Source organism: Fukomys damarensis, unplaced genomic scaffold (genome assembly GCF_012274545.1).
Source record: "Fukomys damarensis isolate Sample0158 unplaced genomic scaffold, DMR_v1.0_HiC HiC_scaffold_4, whole genome shotgun sequence".
Classification (NCBI taxonomy): Eukaryota; Metazoa; Chordata; class Mammalia; order Rodentia; family Bathyergidae; genus Fukomys; species Fukomys damarensis.
The window spans coordinates 2,485,640-2,501,765 of record NW_022900916.1 but is presented as its reverse complement, the minus strand read 5'-3'; the positions used below and the strand labels follow the sequence as shown (position 1 = coordinate 2,501,765).

Sequence of the window (16,126 nt, the reverse complement as noted above, 5' to 3'; positions counted from 1 at the left end):
TGTTCCCGGTCAGCGTGCGCTTCAGGTGGTGGATTTCAGCCTCGGAGAGCAAACTGCAGGCCACAGCGCGCGAGGCGGTGCTAAGAGGCAGACGGGCCAGTCCTGGGGGCGGAGGGCATCTCTGATGCGAGTGTGCCAGGATTCATCGTAAAGGCTCTTGAAGAAATACTTTCAAATTTACATAAAGTGGCTCATTTCCTCCCTGACAGAGAAGAGCACAGCGATCCACTACTTTAGGCACCTGGGATGCGCTACACGTCGTGCTGCTTTCCTGGGTCCTTCCCATTAACAAGGGTTCAACCACCAGTGCTTGCCGTCTTTTCCCTGCTGGGCTCACCCGCTGCTCCCGAGCTTTTAAGCGGATTCCATTCCCCTCTGCCCCTCTCCGAGGGAACATGGCACCGTCAGCGGGCGCGGGCCTGGTGGTGCCAGTAGGACTCAGGCACGTTTTCATGGTGGGGAACCTGCTGTGTCGAAGCCCTACACCCGGAGACAGGCAAGAACCTTCGACTGCATGGGAGATGGGGCTCAGATCTCGGGCAGGGAGTGCTGGACATCGAGCTAAGAAGTACCAGGCTGCGGAGGTAACCGACTCACGCAGCTCACTTCCGCAGCCTTCAGGTTGGCAGAGGAGGATGTGTGCAAACATTTCTGAACACTCTCTTCAGAGCCAGGTACGCCAGGAATTCATTAGGGCAGAATCTGTATGCTTTCCCCAGTAGTAGGTTAACCTGTCCACAGACGGAACTAAGGTAGCTCTTTGGGCAGTTTCTCTCCTCCTCACAGAAGAGTGCTTTCTATCTTCTTCAAATAGTTAGCGGTGTTCCTTTTATGGTAAGTAAGGTTCACTTTATTTAACATTTAATATTTCTGATGGAGCTAATGGCAGGGTTTCAAGGTATGACTCTTCAGCCTCCTCCAAACTGGGAAGCGAGCCGGCTGCAGTGCTCTCTGGCTTCGCAGCTACGAGCTCCCTGCACCGTGCACTCTGTGCCAGTGAGCAGCTGTCCCCAGGGCTGCCTAGGTGGGAGCAGACGTGGGAATCCTGTCCAACCCCACGTCTCCGGGCCTCTGCCCCAAAGCCAAGTGCACAAGAATATTTAACCTCAAAGGCTTATCTGGAGGGCTACAAAATGTCTCAGAATCTTAATGTAGCAAAATGAAAAAGTTACTTCATTCTATTAATAATATTTATAGCAAAACTCTACTGGTATGATATGAAGATAGAACACACACTTATTGACAAATTTCCAAACATAATAGGAAAGAAGCATTTTTAAAGAGATTTACAAAAATTGAGAAACACTAAACTTGTCCACAAATACAGTTCATCATGGGCACTTGAATGTTCTAATTATATTGTGAAAATTACTGACCTAGGTCAATAAAAGATATTTATTATAAATAAATAAATACCAAATATTTTGATATACACGTTTATTTCAAATAAAATTTAGAAATAGCTAAACCGAGGGGAAAATACATACTCTACTAAAACAAACCATAGCAAATATTTTAAAAATTATATATATATATGATTATATTAGGTTAGAGGAAGAAGAGAGAAGAGGTGGTACGATGGGAAATATTTTTATGAGTACTATTACATGTTTTGTACTCATGAGACATTTTATAACACTGACAAATGTAGAAGAGCTCTCCTCTCAAAGCAGGAGGTCCTGACAGCCTGGGATCACATGTCCAAGTTAATCAGAGAATGCCGGGGTAGACCAGAAAGACTTCCAGTCTCATGTAATATTTGATTTACAAGGTAAAGGTTTAGTTTCACAGGAAGAGAGGTTAAACATATTGGTTATGGGTCAGGGGAAGATGAAAACTACTCTTCGTCATGGTGTCAGGTAATACGTTCAAACGTTTCCTTCCTTATGTTCAACTCCATAAATAAATAGTAAGCTAATTGCCTCCTTTATGGATACTCAGTATCTCTCTGCTCAATGTAACTCTTACCCAAGCCTCTGAGTCTGCCATGTAAATCTTTTCTATTTCCATATAATTCTGCAATTCCTTACCAGTGCAGTCAGATGGGGACTAGAATAAATGTAATCTGATTTCTGGGTGCAGTGGCAGAATGACATTTCTTATACACCAATGTCTGCAGTGCAAAGTTCGGACCGGTTACATGGACTAACAGGGCCCGAAGTACTGAAGCGGAAGAGCTCGGTGTTACCTGTGGCCCTGCCTCCATGAACTCTGGGCCTCAAATCTCTAACCTCATAAAACTCAGATTCTTCCTGTGCAGCAGGATAAGAAAAGCTCGTAATCAATGTGAAGATACATCCTAACAATGCACATAAAACAGACTTACTGTGGCTTCAGAAATCATCTTTGTCCCATTCCCATTGTTTGTCTTTGTTACATAAAATCGTTCCGTCCCTACTGATCGAAAGCCCTCATGCTACTGCGGAGATAAATGACTGCTTAACTTTCATTAGTAAAAATTAAAACAGGTGTTAATTATATGTACATTCTTTAGCTTTCCCCACGTATCAAGTATTCATCCTTCCTCTAGCTGGACAAGAGACAAGTTGTAAGAAATTTTTGAAGGAAAAAAAATCATTTAAACTAGGAAAAAAATTATTTTCTTGGCATTCTTTTTTTTTTTGGAAGGAGGATCAAACTCTGGTCCTTGCACTTGCGAGGCAGTGGAACCACTGAGCTAAATCCCCGGCCTTACATGCAATTGTTTTTGAAATGAACACAGGGCTAATTTATTAAAATATTTTATTGGGAATTTAACAAAATACAAGAAAACTAAATAGAGTATGTGTTAACTTGAAAAGAAAGGCCTCTTTTGATGTCTGTATATTTACTGTCATTGCTACAGATGGCACCAACTTGGCTCTTTCTGCTTTCCAAGGAACAAGTCCTTTTAGATGTGATGTCCTTTTAGGGTGATGGTATTACACCGCCAGGAAAGCACCCAGGTTAATATAACCGTTTCTCTGTGGCCCTTGCGCTGTCATGTGCAATACGTCACATAGCTCACCGAACTGCTAGTAAGGCCTTTTGAAATCCGAGTGCTACCTAATCACTTTCTGATTCTGAACAATCTTAAAGAGAGCCACAGCTACAGATAACAAGAGGGAAACCCCTAGGACCCATGTACACTTTTAAAGTGACGAAACAGTCTTCATTTTTCATAACACTTGAACAAAACTCCAGCCATATGAACTCTAATTGCTTTAGCAGATACCCTGGACGTCCTGTGTAAGTTATTGTGCCATATTTTATTACATGATTGCATCAGTTTTCAACGACTATTTTTTGCTTTCAGGACTACTCTTTTTCTTTGTCTTTTGGATTTCCTGAACGTTATTAGGCTATGGTGAGGTAAGGCATTAGAGGAAATAATAACTGTGCTGATGTCTAATCCAAAGTCTTATAAATTATAAACCATTGGTGACATCATGGTAATAAATATCCCAAATCTCGTTCTTGTCCAAGTAATAAATTTTGGCGGCAAATGTTGCAAATTTACCTATTTTATTTAATGATTAAAACATAAATGATGTTTTAAAAGATGGCAAGAAAATAAAACTCTATGCATACATAAAGGAATGCTTTCTACAGTAAATGACAAAATTATGTAAGGTATTAAAATGCATATGTTCTATGTTTTTCAGATTTCTCTTTTCTTTTGCATGGAAGTGGAACTTTTCTCTTCTGGCCTGAAACTGGGCTCCCTGCTCCCACCCCAGGCTCTGAGGCTGGGAATCACTTTTCCCCTTAAGATTAAATTCAGAGGTTCCTTCTTGGGAGAGGTCTCCCGAGACCCTCCCTGCACACATGCCGGGTGCTGTCTCTGCGTAGATCCTGTTTCTCGGTAGTGCTCAGGCATCCATGGGGTGGGGCCAAGCTCCTGACCTCTGCAGAGTGGGTGTAATGAGATAGCGCAGGACATAGCAGGGCCTGCTGTATTTTCACCACAGGATCCTTTTATGGATCAAATTCGCTGGAAACTACTTGTCCTGAAGGGTGACCGAAGATAGATTTGCACCATGCAGTGCTCTGTGGCCATGAGCCACACCCCTTTATTTAATTCCAATTTACTAAAAGGCAAACACCATCCCCCCATTGCGCTGGTGACACTGCAGCGTGGCTCCCCTGCCACAGAGGCCCAGAGGGCCCTTCCCAGGGTGACCATGTGGCTCTGTATCTCCGAGATCAGGGCTGGCAGAGGAGGAGTCCAAGGGACATCAGACCAGTCATGGCGGGGTGGGGGGAGAAACCGCATTTTATTCACAAGGAGATAACATACCGAGCACTCATTAGTCTGGTTTTGTCTTTTAAAGGCAGGAGTCATGCTAGGGGACAGGTAAAGACCGTACAGATCCTGAGTGCACCTGAGCCTCCTCACGCTCCCTCTTAGGTCCTCTTCCTCATCACCGGGCGCCTATTTTGCCTGTTGAACTTCGAGCATAACACATATGCTCACTCATTTCTCCTGCCCTGGAAAATAGTTTCTCCCCGGATTTGTGTGCTTATCTATTCCTACCTCTCCCCACCCCTTTACAACCTTAGTATTTAATGCTGCATTCATTGTTTTTTCTATTAAGTTGCTTAGAGATGAGACACTTCTCACTACCTTCCTTTCGGATAATAAGACAAGTTTACACGGATTTACAGTTCAGTGGAAAGGCGAATGCGATGAGAAAATAATGAGCACTGGTGCGCCAGTGAAGGATGCTGCATGGACCTCGCGCCCCTGTCACTGCGCCGAGGGACAGACCCAGCCTGCAGGGGGCGCTCGGTCAGGCCCGACCCAGGCGCGCAACAACTACGTGGCAAAGGCCAGGTTGCAAAACTCAGGGACTAAAGCAAGTCACAAAGTCAACTTGGGAAAACGATACTTTTAAATTCTTGGTGGGATACGTACTATTGTCACTGTGTTACGGGATCCAGACACTCAATATTAGAACACTTCTAAGAGATCTAAAAAAACCCAATGGCGAACACAACACACCTAATAATACACCCCTTGATCTGTATATCCCCTTTCTTCTTTAATTTTCATTGAGATTTAGAGTTCTACGCTTGCTTATTTTGAGCTTGCCAACAATATCATCTCCCTCAAAAGAGTAACCTTCACTGATGTTTAAAACTCTCAGATTATCTCCAGTAGAATTTAGAAAATCTTTCTGGTCAGTGTAAATTTCACTGTGTGTTTCATCAGTTTAGTAAAGCTGTTGTACTTGATTATTTTTGATCTTCAGAAATTTATTTCAGGCATATATGAATGTAGGCAAGTGGCCCAAGAAACGGAAAAGGCTGTTTGCACATGCCAGATGGGATGCTCTGTTTATGGTAATATGCAGTTCTTTACTGATACTTTCATACTAATATTTTTTCAGATAATTTTTTAATTTTGTCACTAAGACAAATATTAATTGGTGTAGTAAATACATATTGAGCTGTAACTATGTACAATTTAGACCAGAAAATTAAAGCCCTATTTGTTACAGAATACAATGAATTACTACAAAAACTATAAAGCAGTAATATTTTGCACATACTAGTTCAAAGTTTAAAATTGTTGGGAGCTATGTTTAGTTAACAGTGGATACATATCAAGTCCTAATAGTGTCTTAAGGCCTCATGTGTATTGTTACACTTAATTTCACAACAACCCTACAATTAGTATAAGAAAACTAAAATATTTTGCACATGATGCTCAGATCACAAAGCTAATAAATGATGAAGAATCTGATAACATATGTTTTTTCCAAAAATATGTTTTTATCCACTACATAAAAGAGCCTATGGGCTAGGATTTAGCTCAGCAGTTCTGCCACCTGCCTTGCAAGCATCAGGTCCTGAGTTTGATTCCCAATACAAAACAACAACAACAAAAATCCCAAAACAAACAACAAAAGCATGATTGCTTCTGATTACCACAATTGCCACAAATACTACAGAAGGTGTATCCTGAAGTAGTAGCAATGGGAAGTCACAGGAGTTGGAAGTGAGAAGAGAAATGTTTCAGTTTCAGAAGATGAAGAAAGGCTTTGTCTAATTTTATCCTCAAGGGATGTATGTTGGGGGCAGACGGATGTGTGTGCAGGTGAATACACAGGCATGCACTGGGTGGCTCGGGGTCCACAGGGGTGGCTGAGGGAGTGTCCCAGCGAGGGAAAGAGCACACGTCAGATCCCCTGGGAAAACAGGCACAGCGCGTGCTTGAGTAGTGGCACGAAGTGCAGTTTAGGTAGTGACACATTTATAACTAAATAGAGAGATACACAGAAACATCGATGTGCGGCCCAAGCTGGGAGGTTTTATGTGGCCGCGAGCAGTGCAGTCTGTGCTCAGGAAGGGCAGTGATAATTCTGCTCACGGCAGCGTCATGGGAGCCCACATCGTGAGGAGTCCGACCACGACGCTGGGACAGCTGGTGACGCCTGAGCTGCACACAGGTAAGAACCCTGCCCGGCCGGGAGGGCAGGATTGGTGCTCGACACAGGACGGCGGCTAAGGGCGCTCTGCCGCTGTGGTGCCCTGCCAAGCCCTCCTTCCGTGGGGCCACGTTTCTAAGTCTTCGTTACATCAGAATTCTCTTTGATGTTGCAGGAGAGCCACTGATCCTCCCTGGAGAAGACAGAGCCAGCACACGTGGTGTGAGCCGAGGGGCTCCCGGAGTCACGGGCGATGTTAGAAACTAGGACTGCGAGGGCCTTTCCACTTCTCACCTGACTGATTCTACAATCCTTTCGCTTCGAACGGCAGCATTAGCTTTTCTTCCTTCTTTGTCCTACTCCTGCCACATAAATGCCGAGATTATATAGATTTTCTAAAATCCATTTTTTCTTTTCATTCTCTGTCTCCTACTATTTGGAATTCACTTATTTTTTACAAATGTAGCTGTTAAACTTCAGACGACCCCCACCCCCCTCTAATCGGGTCATTTAAACTTGGTTTCCTGGCCTGTATAAAATCTTCTTTTCCATGTTTATTTCAAAATTGAGAGCTATTAAGAGTCTTTGGCTCTTCAAAAGAATATAAGAGCAATTACTACTAATAAGCTTCATAAAAATTAGTCTGTCAGAAATAGTTTTTAGCAATGTACACTGCAGAAAGGTACAAAAGAAATGTAACCCTGGTTTCTCTCACCGAGTTCTGAGAAATTTTAAAAGTAATGCTATGTGAATAATGCAAGGTATGCTTTTCTGACCCAATTATAACATATGAGCCTGGCCTTAGATTTAACTGATTTACAGCCATATCTCATTAGAACTTTATTTTTCTCTGCAATAAAGCAAGCAAAAATTGCTACAAATAAATGTTTATCCAACCTTGATGACAGACCACTTTAAGGAAAAGCTATACCTCTCGGGGTTTCTAGGTAGGGGGACACTAAAAATAACTTCTGTTCATATGGGTAATTTTGAATAGTTTTAGATGTGAGTCAATTACAATATTTATTTTTAATCTAAAGTGTATATTTTTGGAGCTGAAATATTCTGAAGCAATAACTATAGCTATTATACTCATTCCATAATTGTCACTATTTTAATATACACCTTGGAGAGGAGACTCTCCTCAGCGAGTGTGGTAACAATACCAAGTACTTGAAATCTATTTAACCATGTGAATTCTACAACAAAAATATAGTCATTATATGAATAAAAAAATATATATATAAAACCTCATCTAATATACATGGATATATGCTTACTATCTATATCTTAAACAGAATGACTTTATTGAATACAGCATTTTCTTCTGAGTAATTCCTACCAGGACCGAGAATGGAAGGAGAATATTTGACACTGGAACACAACCTTCCCTGAGAGTTCAGCTGCAGGGGGGCCCGGAGAGGTGTGGTTTGGCCTCAGCTCTATTCAATTTCTACCCGGCCAGTCCAAGTGCTCCTTCCCTGTGACAGAAATCTCATTTGACTTTTCTATGGTCTAAAATAGTCTAGCTGTATGATTTTTAAGGTAGAGGTAGTAAGATATTATGTATGGTTCACAAAATCTGAATTCTATGTCCAATAGTGGCAATTACTGATTCTGAGTTCTAGGGCAAATTTTAAAATCACTGAAGTGCAGTGTGGCCGCTCCACAGAAGAGCTCCCAGGGCGTGATGAGATACTCTGTATCGCCACAAAGAAGCATAACTACACCATGCAGAAACTCCGTCAGTCGTAACTGGGTTTATCATAAATACACCACTAGAGGTGGATTTTTCTATGATGACATAAGGTTAATTCACTTTTTCTGATAATAATAAATAGCTGATATTTGTTAAGCAACTGTTAGCCAAGGATACTCTACTAAGTGCTTTCTAGATGTCTATCTTGTAAATCTCTCTAATGACTCTGGGAGTGTATTGGGCAGTTCCCCCCATTTTGGTAGGCAGAGAAGGGTTGACTTGCATGAGGTTACATAGCACTGCCAGGTAAACTGTTCCTAGATTTACCAAGAAATGGAGAAATAGAAAAGCCTGATTTTTTACTAGACATGGCCAAGCATTACTTTAGGAATAAGGGTCACTGGTGTAGTAGCTGTTGTCATCCACCTCTCAGTGTAACATTGTGGATCTTGTAAGCCACGTACCTCTTAGGTCTCGAATTAATCCTAATGGAACTGACCATACCAGACAACAGAGTATTTAATAGTACTTGATATTCACATCACACTGTTAAAACATAAAAAGCAAATAGAAGGGATTAACATATTTTCAACTTCACATGCAGAAAATGTATGAATTCAGTTTTTTCCCAGTTTGTGAAGAGTTAGTAGCACCCCTCTTGGTAACAAGAACATTCACACAGTCCTTCCTGCAGATTAAACAGGATTTGCCCACTGGTAAGTGGAAGGGACGTGAAATTATCAGGGTTCCCCACACAAACATCAGAGACGAAATTCATCTGCTTTTTGTCTCCATTAAAATTAATGCTATGAACCAGGGAAAACAGAAAGCATACGCATCCCTACTTCATGCAGATTACATTTTTAATAGGAGCTTAATATGAGTTTATGCAGATGCCATGTGCTGTCATGGTGTAATTATTCAACCGTGGACGCCTGTTAACTCCCTAGGTGGACAGCAATGAGAGAGCAGCTCTGTCTCAGCTCCTAGGAGACATTCCAGAACGTGAACGATTCACTCTCCAGCATTCTGCTCAGTGAGACCTGGTAAAATGAGCTTGGTCAGACAGCGAATTAATGGCCCACAGAAGTGACAGAGGGAACAATTCACTCATCTTTCCCCACACGTATTTTTAGTCCTCTGCATTCAAAATAGAGTTAAGCTGTATTTGTTACGTTATGCACTCATTAGACACTAGTGGCTTTTATTATACATTGTGAAAGTACAGCAACTGCTTTTTGTCATTTCTCTTAATAAAAATGGATACACCCGTATTTATACACCACTGGGAAATTCTATCAACTTAAATGCAAATGTGTCAATAGGATGGAGCATATGGACTGTAATGATTTCTTTACATTTTGAGATTTTCTCATGGTTCCATCTGGAATGTGACGAGGCCAAAGGATGAATGTTTCATTTATACCAAGCTGGGTCTCAGTACAGACTCAGTGCTGCCGTAATGATACAATGCAACTCGTGTTTTATTTTAGCAAATTAGGAAAGCCTTCAAGAATAATTATTGTTTTGGCAAAATTATTGTAGGAAACAGAAATTTCAGTCAATTCAGGGTGAAAATATAAATTTTAGAGGACAGTATGAGAATTAAAAGACCTTAAAAATATCCACACATTTCAACTTGATTATTTCACTCCTTGAAATGTATCCTAATTTCAAAAAAAAGCAAAGGCTAATTGTGGTGGTGTTTAGAATTAAAAAAAGATATTTCAAAAAGAGAGGACTGTATGGAATATCTGCACATTGCATTAGGGCACAGGTGTTAAGCCGGATGTTTACAATGAATATCCATGAATATCTAGAACTAGCATATATATTGTTTCACTGTGGAACTGTTGTGCAGAAACGCAAAAAATGTAAGATAATGAGAAAAACTTTGAAGGAGATGCATTAAAATATTAGGTCCCAGGGCTGGGGATTTATCTCTGTGGTACCGCACCTGCCTTGCAAGCACAAGGTGCTGAGTTCTATCCCTAACTAGGTCCCTAATTTATGAGATTAAGGCTGTTTTTCATATTATTTTTGTCTGTTTTTAAGGTTTTATACAATGATAATGAAAGATATTTTTTAAAAATCCAAGCCCTAAATCCTATCACCCAATCTGTACACTACTGCAATTCCCTTGATCAGAAACAACACGCCACCATGTGTGTGGACAGTGTCCACTCTGCAGTAGTCCCTATTCCTCTCCGTGAGGAAGTCCTTTGAGAACTGTGGTCTTGTTCCCTGCACGACAGAGAAGAACAGGACCAGGGGTGAACAGGACCACGGATGGTGGAGTGGGTCACTGTGGCTGGGCACTTCAAGGGGGTAAGAAACTCCCACCACTGCCTCATGATCTCCGCAGCTTTTCACTCATCCTCTCCACAGAATTAAAATGATCTAAAAGAATACTGCCGTTGAATGTGTCCATCTTATTTAGAAAAATGCCTTAATTGTTCAAAATATTTATGAATATCCTGACTGTTCAAAATTCAGCAATTTAAGGCAAGAACTCTAATCTTCATGGTTTTGTTTACAGCAAAATGCAAGCAAAGTCCTCCTCAGACAAGTTGCCAGACATTATTAGGTGACTTCTTTTGCTCTCAAATTAATAACCTCAAAGATTTTCTCTAACAACTGTTGAGTTAATTTTGAGTCATTATTTGCAAATTGTTCTAGGAAACACAAATTATTCTTTAATGAATTTCTCTTGCTGTAAATGCCAGTTTTGGCCTAGAAGCAAGATTTCTTCCCATCAAAAAATCAGCTATCATTAAGAGTAAAGCTAGCATTTTATTTGATTTCTTAAATAAAATTAATGTTTGGTATTGAAAAGCATACCACAGGTCCAAAATTACCATTCACAACTGGACATACAGATCATTCCAAATTGCATCTTCCATTAGGAAAAAACTGAACAAACTTTATTATTATTATTGTTGTTGTTGTTGTTATTATTATTATTATTATTGTTGTTGTTATTATTTGGTACCTGGGATCAAACTCGGACCTTTGCACTTGCAAGACAGGCAGTGGAACCACTGAACAAATCTTTATTATCAATTTTTTCAAGTTTTGAAATCTCCATTAGAACCTTATCCAGATTATTCACAGTAACATAATTATTAGAAAATATACATTGTGTAAGTTTCTTTAACCATCAAGTTGTAAATTATCTATATGAACTGTATTCTACTTACAAAATTCCATATCAAGTTTGAGCAGTGGGGAGTGGAGAGTGGAAATCTCACAAACTGCTAATATTAATGGGTCAGAGTGAGAGTGGGAGATGCCTAAAGGGTATGGGACACACTGTGGATTAGTAAATAATGCAAAGGGATTTAGATAACTTTTCACAATATTGTCATCAGTGCAAATACCCTGTATTACTAAATACAGCAAGGACTAATTTTTAAGATAAATATATTTTCTGTAAGCCATCTTGATTCATAATCTTACAGGAAAAAACGGTGACATGAAAGTTGTAAAGAAAAATTATTCTGTGATGAGTTGTGAAATCTGGTCCCAATGTCCTGAGGCAGTGAGGAAGGAAGTGTGTCAGACCTGGGAGGCAGCAAGGGTGCGGTGTCCCTGACACAGCTTGGGTTGGGTCTGAGCCGGAGCGGTTCTTAGGAGCCACGATGATGAACCCAAGCTCAGAAAAACCCAAGCATCCAAACTGTTCACAAAATTTTAAGGCTAAATTTTCACTTTGTGGCAAATCTAGAATATTACAGATGTTCAGGACATTAGACCCATACCCCACACCTATTCACACAATGCTGTGGGACTTTGTGAGACCTAGTGTGCTGCTGATTCTGCTCACTCCTGTGTCATTATCGCTACAGTAGAAGAAGTTTCATTCCCAAAATCTGATAGTAGAATAGGCACCCTTAGACATTGCTCTTTACAGATTATACAACAACTTGAAATATTAGATTGTCGAAACTCAAGCCAAGCAAATTTCACTGAGACCTTAGTAAGTAAAGCCATTTACGATCATGTTTGTTTTCTGTCTTTAAATTTATCTTAAGTGACATTAAATTATGGATGTCTTATAAGTGACGAATCTTTTGCCTATGTATAAGCCTAGATATAGATTCCCTATTACTATATGAAACACTGACTTGAAACCATATCGTTTAACAGTTATGCAGCAAAATTGTAGAAAATTATGAATAACTCAAAATGATGACTGACAAGAATAGAAGATTTGATATACTAACTCTGCTATCATATAATCCACAAGTGCTGACTACTCAACGTGTCAGTTTTTGAATGTTTTCCACACAGAGCCCTCACTTTCCATGCTCACCTAACAGAAATTCACGTTTAATGATATGAAAGGCGTAAGCCACATCCCGTGTGTCCTGACTCTCCGTGGTGTGGGTTCCTGCTGCACTGCTGTGACCCCAGTTTCCGCTTGGCTGAGCCTGCGGTGTAAGGGTGCTGGGGTGGCCATAGAGGGGACAGCCACCTCCGTGCCGGTTCTGCTGGGGTTGCGTGTTTAACGACATCCAGTTTTTGAACTTTAACTATATAGTCGTGTATAATTTTTCTAGAATTTTCAAATTTCTTCATCTCTTTCAAATCTGTGAAAATTACTTTGACACTGTTTCTTTTCACAATGGTTGCTCAAAAATTACCAGAAAGATCACTTAATGACCGTCTGTTATTTCCAGTCTTTGAAGTTTTTTTTTTTTTTTTTTCCTTTGGTCTCAGGGATCGAACTTCAGTCCTTGCGCTTGCAAGGCAGGTAGCAGAACCACTGAGCTAAATCTCCCTCCCCAGCCTTTGAAATTCTCAAGCAAACTTGGAACAAATGTAGCATTAGTGATGAGATAAAATGATGTTTATACATTAGTTGAAAGAAATTATAAAATGAGCCTGGGAATGACAAATAGAGTGTGACCAAGGGCCTGTGTGTAATTCCGTACATTTTCATAAGCATTCATTAAGAATCGTCCGAAGACATAAAGGAAACCCATCCCTTTGAATGGAGAGAGTGGATCGAGAAGAAATGTAGCCACCAGGACGACCTCCCTTCCCACGGCCCAGTTTCTCCGTTTTCCAAGCCGGTGCCGCAGAGCCCCACGGCGACCGTGGTGGACCCTCAGGCAGGGCCGTCCGAGGGGCAGCGCGGGAGCGGGGTGTTTCAGTGGTGCAGACCTGCGGCGTCGCTCTGAAAAGCCCTGAGGGAGGCCTCTTGCTTTCTGCAGAGCGCTGCTTATTTTGCGGTTTTCAGAAAATCAAAATGAACGTTTCCAGGATTTGAGCTTAGCCTGGCGTTTCGATTTTATGATTTGGAGATGACTGAATTAGAAAGCGAGCTCCTTGCTTTCTTAGAGTCACTCGATGCCAGGCTCAAAAGAGCAAGGAAAAGGGGAAACCAGGACGGCCCCACCCTAGTTTAATGAGACGTCCAAGCCCCGCATTTGCCTGCAGTGACCAGCGCTGCCGCCCACAGCTCTGACCTGGAGCAGCAGAGGAAGGAAGGGTCTGACTGAGCCCCCGTCAGCCTGTGTGTCAGCTGCTCCCCTCGGCCACCAGGCCTGGCCACAGCCGCGACATTAGGAAAAATAAAGTCCCAGGAGGCCTGGGCTGAAGGGGTCCTGCACGCTCCCGCGGGTCACTCGGGCCGTCAGGAATAAGGGACACGGACGTGGGTGGGAGAAGGGGCGGACGCCACACTTGGAGGAAAATATCTCCCTGCTCACAGCATCAGTGGGCGCCCACGGTTAGGGGGAGCGGGGGTGCTGAGGAATCGAGGACACAGCGTAGGAGGGTATCGCGTTACGCGGAGCTCTGAAACTGCCCGGAAAACCTTGGATGCTGCTCCGGGAGGAAGAAGCAGTAACTCGTGGGCTGACATGAGGGCAGGGAGTGAACAGACTGGAACGAAAAACTTCTTCAAGGTCAAGAGGGGAGACAAGTCAGGGCACATCCAGAGTCTGTGACTAAGTTCTAAACTGCATCACAAACGGAAACACTGAAATTTTGCATTTTATTTGCAAGTAAAAATGTCCATTGACATTTAACAGGAAACAAACAGAAAATTTGGAATAAATCTGAACTATTTAATTTCCTCTTAAGCACCTCTCATTTTACTCTAGTATTTTGTATCTGCCTTAACTTCTTGTAGTAAAGGAACATATCGTTTCCTCTAATGTTTCATAGCCCCCTTGACCTTTTAAAGGATGCGTGCGCGTGGGTTGTTGGAAACTTTGCTGCCTCCACTTCTCTGAAAGAGTGCACAACTCAAACATATCTGCATGGTCAGACCTGACTGGGGACGTTCCAAATGGGTTTAGCTTCTGCTGTTGTTGGCATATTATAATTATTTCATCTCTCCATGACATGCAACCGCAGAGCTTCAGGGAAGGGGTCAGAATAACTTTTTTTCCTGCTTTCCCTACACCTGTTGCCGTTATAAACTCTGTGGGCGCTGTGTGTGATGATTTTCAGACAGTACACATCGAAGTCCTATGCCCTATAGTGTTTGGTCCTAACTTTAAATTCCCTCAGGTTGTTTTCTCCTAAGTAATAATAATACATAAACTCTATGCTACTGTTTATTATTTCTATTTTTCCTCTCATGTTTATAATCTTTGCAGTCAAATACTTTTTCCTTGATGTTACACTTACAGCAACTGCTTACTCTCCGTGGGAAGAGGCTCACGGTGAGCAGAACTGGGATTTGTAATAATCATATGAGAGACCAGGATATTATAACAGAAGAGCACGAATTTAAGTTTTTAAGTTGTCGCTGCATGAAATCCATGATCTCAGGGATTCGTAGTGGAAAAAGATGTGGTCACACATTGAGGAAATGTTATGTGAACAAAGAACTATTATTTTTAATCTTGCTCTGCCACAGTTGTCCTAACTTGTTTCTTCACAGGCTCAGAATGATTAGCAGTGCCTCTGTAACAGACGATAGGCCTGAGAAACAAAGATAAGTTCTGAGTTTTTTTCCTAAGGATTAATTGGGAGACACATTTCAAACCCATGCAGATAAAGTTATCGGGTCGCAGGATTTGTTTTTCTTACCGACCTACACTCCTTTGAGTTCGGCTCTGTCACCACCAGGTACCACAGTTCAGTCGCTCTCACCTGTCCTTTTCCCCACTCATGCCTTCCACTTCACTTCCATTTCCATTTGCACTGTTCTACCAAACAGATGGTGTAAGAAACCACCAGTGGCTTTCTTACTCCCCGTCCCCTGGTGTCTCCGCAGGCTTTTTTGTTTCTTGTTATTTTCATTGAACTTGGAAGTTCTGGGTGCCCGTTGTAAGGGATGATTTTTCTGCTCTGAGTTTATATTCATTCCACCACATCTCTATTTCTTGTCCATTTTCCTTCCCACCCTCTCCTCTTCCTCATGTTTTGAAGTCCTCCCTTGACTTCAATAAAAGTACCTATGCTAATGTTTAGTCTTTGGCTCCTTGCATTTAATTCCTTCTTAATGTGGAAAACATGTCTCAGAACTTTAAAACCATGACTCCCTTATTTACACTTCTTCATTCCCCCTTTTGGCTCATGGTGTCCTGACTGTCACCTCACTCGAATGCCCTTTGGCGGTCTCCTTTCAGCAGTGTGGGGATCAATCGCTGCACCTTCCCCTCTCCAGAGACCTGGATGCACTGAGCCTTATCCAGGGTGGGGACCCAACAAAATCAACAAAAGCATCGCAATCCGGAGTCCACTGGGAAGCCTAGAACACACCTTTGCTTCTCCGGGTCATCACCTATCTACAAATCTTTTAAATCCTTCCAGCGAAGAGATGCACACTTTTCCATCTGCTTTTATATTTCCAGTATTGGCCATGACTACGTGAACTTGACTTGCGCAGCTTCCTCTCCAACTGCTTGGATGCATTCTCCCTTTTTACCCAATTACTTCTCACACACTCCACAGTTTTCTTAAAATTCTGCTTTCATGCTGTTAATTTCCCACTCAATAATCTCTGCAGCTGTCTTTTTCATAATCTTCCATTGAGACTCTTCATACTTTG

The 16,126-nt window shown here is 41.7% G+C and overlaps 1 protein-coding gene across 1 annotated transcript in view; it reads right to left on the bottom strand.

The window, feature by feature from the left end:
* Positions 1–16,126, bottom strand: part of Sema3a (semaphorin 3A) — a 396,022-nt gene that overhangs the window by 82,450 nt on the left and 297,446 nt on the right.